This window comes from Pteropus alecto, unplaced genomic scaffold, assembly GCF_000325575.1.
Source record: "Pteropus alecto unplaced genomic scaffold, ASM32557v1 scaffold223, whole genome shotgun sequence".
In the NCBI taxonomy this organism is placed as follows: domain Eukaryota; kingdom Metazoa; phylum Chordata; class Mammalia; order Chiroptera; family Pteropodidae; genus Pteropus; species Pteropus alecto.
This window is the reverse complement of record NW_006434441.1, coordinates 710,214-717,965: the sequence shown is the minus strand read 5'-3', so window position 1 is coordinate 717,965 and position 7,752 is coordinate 710,214. Positions and strand designations below refer to the sequence as shown.

Genomic DNA, 7,752 nt, shown 5'->3' with positions numbered 1-7,752 from the left:
GGAGGAGGTAGTTGCTATTCATTTCCAAGTGCAGAGGAGGGAAGGGAAGCTCAGAGGGAGGTCAGGTGACTGCCCAGATTTTACCCAGCATCCTGTCACGTGTTCCTGTGGCTCAGTGTACTTTTGCTGCAGGCAGGACGTCATGGCAAATTGACTTGTTAGGAGCCTCCTTGCTGGTTCCCCTGTACTTTCAGTTCTGGGGAGCAGAACCTGAATCTGGGCTCCTCTCCTTAGCTGTCTGCCCTTCCTGGGGTCCCAGGCTTCAGTGGGCTGTTCATGTGCTGGGGCCAGGCAGCTTCTGTGAGCTTGCACACTTGCTCCCTCACACCCGGCTTGCAGCCTGTCAGGCAAAAGATGCCCTGTCCCCAACCCCTGAGTGGCCAGGGCACTGAGTCTCCAGCCAGTTGGCCTTGTTGTCCCCTGTGGGCCCTAGAGCCCTGAGTCTGTCTCCCAGCCACACGCCCCTGCCCCTGCTTTAGTCTATGGCGGGGGAGTGGGCGGGCAGGCCCTTCCAGGTGCAGGAGTGAGGAGTGGTATAGTGAGTGCCCGTTCACATGCCATTCAGGCCACAGCTGCGTGGTGAGCCCGGGCAGCCACCCTTGGCAGCAGACAGCACACCATCAATGTGTAGATAAAGAAACCGAAGGTTAAAGAGAGGAAAGGAGTTGGGGGGACGTGACTGTGGGTTCCACAGGTGTGCTGCTACTTAACCTGCCGGTTACCTTTCAGCTCCCAAACCCTTTGGAGGTAGGGGTCTTAACACAACACAAGTCTAACTAGAGCACCTGTGAAATTTTCCTGCATCAGGTGCTTCCATCCCGAGGTCACAAGTGTCACTCTCTCCGTGTCAGCCTTGCCCCACGGACAGCCCAGGGAGTGAGGAACAGGAGCATCTGTGAGCGAGGTAAGACTCTCTGAGAGGGCGAAGGTTTCTTCCTGTGAAGATGCCCTGGAAGGAAAGAAACCATGAGTCTTACCCCCAAACCTCAGAGCATTTCAGGGACCTGTGCCAGCTTCGTCACTTGGCATATTTGAAACACACCGCCCTTGGTGGCCACAATCATTTATTCTGATCACCTGTGGCCACTAATGACACTGGCCACTGATGACATTGTGGCCGGCAAGGTGCTGGTCTCTTTATGGAGCTGCATTTGGCTTAAGGTTGGCATGTGATTTACCTGTCTAAAGTGGCTCTAGGTCTGAAGATCCAGTGACACAGTTCTCCATAAGAAATGATCTTACTTCATTGAGCCTCATAGCAGATTTATGGGGCGCTATATTGTATCTCCACGTGACCCAGCCTCAGCAAGCAGGCTTGTGTGTAGGGTCATTCTAGGCAGTGGGCTGTCCCCTGGGGAAAGTGTGCGTTGCAGAATCCCAGGAGGACGATGGAAGCCACTGCAGGCTGTAAGTGTGGCGCTCAGCTGGACTTGAGTGTTCTTTGGCTGGTCCTTGGGGTGACCCCTACCCCCTGCTGGGCTTTGTTCCTCCGTGCAAGTTCTCAGCAGCAGCCTTCTGTCTCTCCGTTTCCCTTTTGCATGTGGGCTGGGAGGTGTTCAACCTAATGTGGGGACATTTTTTCCAGTGATAAAATTTTGCATGCTTATCGTAAGGCATTTAGAAAAATATGGTCCAATAGATAAAAAAGAAAATCATGGTACTCCTAACTTTAATATATTTTCATCTACCTCTTCTATTTTGTGTGTGTGTGTGTGTGTGTGTGTGTGTGTGTGTGTATGTGTATGTGCGTATGTGCTTCTGTATATTTACATTGGTGGGTCTTAGAATTTTATTTTTTCACTTGTCAGCTTGTTATAAGCCCAGTGATTTTCATTTCCGGTGTCTGTGTAGCATATTTCACCATGTAATTGAACCAGAAGTTACTGTTTCCCTGAAAGGCATTTAGGCTACTATTAAATATGGAATAAAATACGTTATGGCCCAAGTAATGCTACGGTGAGCATCCTTGTCCAAGATCTTTCCAGGGAGCAGCGACTGTCTTCCAATCTCACTGTGGCCTCTCGGAACAAACATACCCCCCAGCCCCCTGCCAGCACACACGGTGGCCGAGTTAAGTCCAGCCATGGCACCCCTGCTTTGTGGTTGGCTGGCAGGGCCTGAAGGGGCGTGCCCCCATTCCAAGCAGAGGTTTGGCCTTCATGCAGAAGGTCATGGCCCATCCCAGCCATGACCACAGCTACACGGAGTTCTTGCTGCTTTGCCAGCCCGTGGCAGCTTAAGGTCTGAAGAAATGGCCATGTTTTATCCTTTATATAAGACAGATTTTAGATTAAAGTTAAAGAATAGGTGTGTATGAAGACCTTGATGCAGTCTTTAAAATACGATAATTATACAGCCTGATAACAGCATGATATCTGTCTACAACCTAAGTGAAGACGCAGGATGCTATGTCTTGGTACTCACTGATGTTATGTAAAATACACAAATAAGAACTGACCTCAGTCAAGGTGTGGTGATGAATGGGGACTTTCTTTTTATTTTCTGAGCTGCTGATAAGGGAGCAGTAGTAATACCTTTTCTTTTTAAAGTTTCTATGCTCATTGTCCTTGGCTGACTGCAGGGTCAGACTCCTTGAGAGCCCCAGGCTGCTGGGTGGCTTGGCTGTTGGGCAGCCAGCGTCTCTGGTTGTCCCCTACATTTAGGGACATGTCACTCAGGGACTATTGCTGCAGTACTTTCGGTGTTAGGTTCTTTTGTTGATTTCATGCATCTTATTAATTTGAAAGTATTTTGGTTTTTCGATGAGACTTTTGGGAACTTTTCCCATTATCATCGTTGACTAGTTAAAGGATTTGTTGTTACATTTGAATACTCTTTTCTTGAGGTAAATCTGTAACTGAGAAAATGGAACTCTATTGGAAACACCTTGTCTAAAGAACTGAAAGGTGCTATTTGCTAACTACCTAAATTGGATATTTCTTTTTTCATAAAATTATTTAAAATTTATCAAAAGAGTTACTGCTCATTAAAATTGAGAGGGAGCCTTCCTGATGACAATGTTGAATTAGAAAAGGACTGTTTCACTGCCTTAGCAGGACACTGACCACAGCCCACACAGCAATGCTCCTGCCGTCCAGGGTCTCCGGCAGCAGGTTGGTCTCCCTGACCCCGCCCTCACCTTTTCTTTCTTTTTCCTGGGAATCTTGATGGGGCGCAGTGATTATGTAGACTGACTTGTGTGTTTTCCTAGATTTCACTAATAAATTAGGCCGAATTTCATGGGAATGCATATACGTGGTGGGCGCTCACACAAGATGTCTGAGAATCAGGTGTAACCCTCTGATGCTTGTGAAACAGAAGGTGCTGTGCTCCCTTCTGGGCCCTGAGCGTCTGGGACCTTTGAAAATCCTCCTCATTGTCCAGTCCCCTCTTTCTGCTCTTGATTGTCTTCTGAAGGAGGACACTTACAGCCTTTCCCGCCTTTCTTGTCAGCCTGTGTATCCCTTTCTTCTGAAGCAGAGTGCATCTGTCTTGATGGGCTAAGAAGGTGTGGAAACCATTGATTTACAGGTGAGCCAGAAGAAGCAAGACTGGATTAGGGATTGCCCAGAGGCCCTGCAGTTTGGGGCAGACCAAGCAGCCCAGGTCACAGAGCATTTGGGTCATGGGGCTGGATTCCTGTAGCCAAGTCGCATCAGAGGAGTCTGGGATTAGGGGTTAGTTCGTGCAAGGCTTGTCCGATCGCTCTGGCTGGCTGGCCTAAACTGTCCTGGGAGAAGTCTGCCAGCTTTGACCTGGAGTCGTTGCACCAATGACTTCAGCCAGCAGCAGCAGGCAAGGGGCAAGCCACCACCAGGTAGCCCACGAACGTACACCGAGTGGCTCCTGCCCGGCTGGAGGGAGCTGAGGCCTCGCTGTGGCTACAGAGCCAGGCTTCCATCCTCGCCCTTGAAAAAATACATAAATGAAGGGAAGGCTCGCAGATTTAGAGATAAGATTATTTTTTCATAAACTTTTAAATTTTAAAATAGTTTCAATTTTATAGAAATTTGCGAAGATAGCGCAGAGTTCCTCTGTCTCCCCTCACCCGCAGTTTCCCATGTTGTTAACATGTTCTCCTGGCAAAGGTGGCATGTTATTAACTAAAGTCCAGACTTTATTTAGGTTTCCTTAGTTTTCTGTCTAATGTTCTTTTTCTGTCCCGGGACCTGTCTGGGACACCACATTATACTTATTTGCTTAATTTCCTCAAGGTCCTTTCACTTGTGACAGTTTCTCAGACTTTCTGTTTTGATAACCTTGGCAGCTCTGAGAAGTGATGGTCAGGTGTTTGTAGGATGCCCTTTATTTTGGGTTTGTCTGATATATTTTGATGGCTATACTAGGGTTATGGGTTTTGGGAGGGAGACCAGAGACAGAGCACCCCCCGGTGACATCGTGGCAGGGAACATCCTGTCAACATGACTTACCGCTGTTGGTGTAACTGTGCCACTTGGCTGAGGCTGTGCTTTGGGTTTCTCCACTGTGAAGTGGCTCTCCCTGCCTCGCCTGTCACGTTTTCCTTGGAAGGCAGCCACTACGTGCAGCCCAAAGTGAGAGGCCGGAGTTAGGCCCCACTGCTTTGAGGGGACAATTATTTGGAATTCTTCTATGTGGGAGATTTGTTCCCTCCATTTGTACATTATTCAGTCATTTATTTGCATCAATATGGACTCAGATATTTATTATACTTTAGGTTACAATTCAGTGCCCGATTATTTTGTTGCTTAGATTGATTGGAGCTCTTTCAGTTGGCTCCTGTGTCCCTTTGACATACCCCCATTATCATGGGGTTTTTGTTTTAAAATATTTTTTTGAGCATGTCTTGACTTTTTGGCACTGTGCTGTGCTCCCAGACTCTCTCGCACATTTCCTGCCCCAGCCTTAGAATCGGCCATTGCTCGAAGAGCCCTTATCCCTCTTCCTGGAGGGTAGTTTGGAGACCGAGACCTGGGAACTAATTGATTGGAGCTGCTGGGATTTCAGTTTCTGTGCTTTCAACTGAGCAGCAAAAGCAAAACCTGTAAGAAGCAACACTGGCAAGTAGCACCTGGAGATGTCTCTCTGTTTACCGGCTCTGCACCCCTCTTGGACTCTTGCAGATGCGATTTTAGGCTGTTCACCTGATGTGTGCCTCCTCCGTGCTGCGTTTCTGACTTGGTCTCCGTGCTGGTGGTGTCCTGCACAGGCTCGCACTGCGACCTTGCAGCCATACACTCTTGCTGGCTCATGCGGAGATGCCATGGGTTGGTCTTGAATGAATGATGCCTGTGGCCCGAGCCCTGCAGTGGCTCCCAGTCAATGTCTAGCCTGAGAGAAGAACTGCTGGAAGAAGAGTTCTAGACACCTGGTGAGCTGTGTGGCCAGGATGTACAGGAAGCACAGTTGGGCTCCCTAGACAGAGGGTTGCTTGAACCTGGGGTTCAAGAAGAATGGTAAGAAATGGGGTAGGACTGGCTCCTACAGGCCAGGCAAGGTGGGGAGTGTTGTGGGAATGTGAGGTGCGGGGGCTGATGGAAGTTACCCACCAACCTGCAGACTCAGGGCCCTTGCCTTAAACAGTGCATGAGTGTGCACATGTGTGTAAGCGATGTAATCTTTGGCTCTAGCCTCTCTGGGGAGCCCATTCACTACATGGGGTGGCAGTGGGAATAGAGAAAAGGAGATGATGAAAGCAGAGATGTCTTAAAAGAAGAGGGGGCAGAACTCGGTGATCGACCGGTTTGGTTGGCAGTTGGACCGTGGTGTCAGATACGTGTGAGCTGAGAGAAGCCAGGCCCCAAACGGAGAGAGTCCAGGAGAAGCCATTTCTGAAAGGAATGTGGTCTCCGGCTTCAGTGGGTGCCTGCAATCAGAGGTTGGTGGCCGGCTGACTTGGGAATGTTGAATTGAGCCTCAAGAGATGCCAGCGGGCTGGGAGAGGCATCATTGACTGTATGGCCTCATGGGTACAGTTGGGAAGGTGCTGGAGAGTGGAGGCCCTCATGATGACTAGGCCTGGCCTGAACCCTGTTCCTGTGCATGGCCTCAGTGTTGGCAGAGAGATGCTTGTCGTGCCAGTGACTCTGGTGGGCACTGGGACCCTGAAGCACCAAATGGGAGTTGTCATTTACACATCATGTGTTGACATTACTGGTTCCAAGTGTCTTAGGGTCTTCGATTTGGGGGATTATTGACCACTGTACTAGAACCCTGAGGTGTCCAGCTCCTGTGATAATCTCATTCTCAGGCCCTAAAGTTTTCTTTTTAGCAGAGCAAACACTGAGGCTGGAATGTGTCCCCATGGTTACAGTCACGTAACTGGTGTCTGGGAGGGAGGTGGTGTGAGGTATCTGTAACTATTCTGTCTGAGTCTTCGTCCTTGGATGACGTGGCATTTCGTGTGGGGTTATGACCGCCCCACCCTGTGCAGCGCCAAATTCTGCTGCCTTTTCAGCTCCATCTGTGGGCTGTTAATGTCTTTGTAGGAGCTGTGTGCAGGTGGAGTGATGTGAACAGTCTAGAAAGGCCCAGAATAATGGAGTTTATCCAGAAGTTCTGTGACCTCATGACCGAAGAGCTGTGGTCTTGAGAAGTGCTCTGATGTGGGTGTGTCCTTTGGACCTGCTGATGTGTTGGATGCGCATGAGGGAGGGACTGATGGAGGGAGCTTTTGTCTGGACCCACCTGGAAAATGGCAATGCTGTCTGCCGAGGTGGAGACTGGAGGGGCGCAGGAGGGGACAGTCGCACTGGGAGTGGAGAGCGGCCTCTTAAAGGGCCAGGTTTTCTGCTGGCTTCTTTTTCTAATCCAGCTACTTATTACTTGGGAGTCTCTGAAAAGAAAGAAGATGGTCCCAGAAACAGTACTTGGTTTGGGAGGATAGAGCCCAGTTGAGGATGACGGTGCCCTGTGGGGGCCTGTGTCCCTTGCAGAGGTACCCCAGGTCCCTGTGCCTGTGGTGGCACCGTTAGACATGGAAGGGAGCCTGGGGTTTTGGGGACGGGAGTTCGACCCTGCTTGTCTGGAGGTATCTGTTGTCTGGCTTGGTCCTGACCCCTTCATCATCCTCATGGGGCTACTTCCTTCCTTTAGTTCTATTTGAAACTAAGACTTCATGCATCTTTGCCCTAGAATCAGCACCGGCCTGTGATACCAGAACCTCCTAGTGGATGAGGCAGGTCAGTGGTGACAGCCAGGTGAAGGGTGGAGAGGTTGTGTCTGCACGTGACCAAATAATACTTTGAAGAGGAATATCTGGTCCTTTGGGTGTCACAACAGATCACAAAGAGTTTGTTTTGATCTCCAAAATTATTATTTTACAATACACGGAATCTTTCTGTTCAGAACAACGATAAAAAACAATTTTCAGAGAAAAGAAGCATTTTAATGCTCACTTCTTAATTTTAAAAAATTACAGTGAAGAAAGATGAGTTGCGTTTCTTTATGGTGATGGAGGAAAAAAACAATCAAAACCTAAACTGGGTCAGGCAGATGATAGCAGGAACATTAGGTCCCTCCTGTATCTAATTGCGGCCGAGACCCAGTTCATCAGAAACAAATTGTATTTCCAAAAGGGGGCTTGGGGTGAGCTGTGTGTACGTCAGAGGGTTTTCTTGTTACGGGCAAAAACATAGGTGGCAGGTTTTTTTAAGTTTGGGCTAAGGTCTCTGTTTTTGGCAACTGCCCAGAAAGCATCGGACAGTAACACCTGAGGCAAGAGGGTCTCTGTCAGCCACCCAAGGCCTAGGCGGGTAGGACCTGGGGGGCAGA

At 49.1% G+C, this 7,752-nt stretch overlaps 1 protein-coding gene across 6 annotated transcripts in view; it reads left to right on the top strand.

The window, feature by feature from the left end:
* Positions 1-785: 785 nt before the first annotated feature.
* Positions 786-7,752, top strand: part of INPP4A (inositol polyphosphate-4-phosphatase type I A) — an 88,610-nt gene continuing 81,643 nt past the window's right edge. For 5 of the 6 annotated variants that reach the window (XM_015587424.2, XM_025045027.1, XM_025045028.1 and 2 more), the window contains exon 1: positions 787-904. The gene's annotated coding sequence lies outside the window, so the exon portion shown is untranslated. Of the gene's footprint in view, positions 905-7,752 lie in introns of all 6 variants that reach the window. The other variant, XM_025045026.1, reaches the window with a different exon arrangement.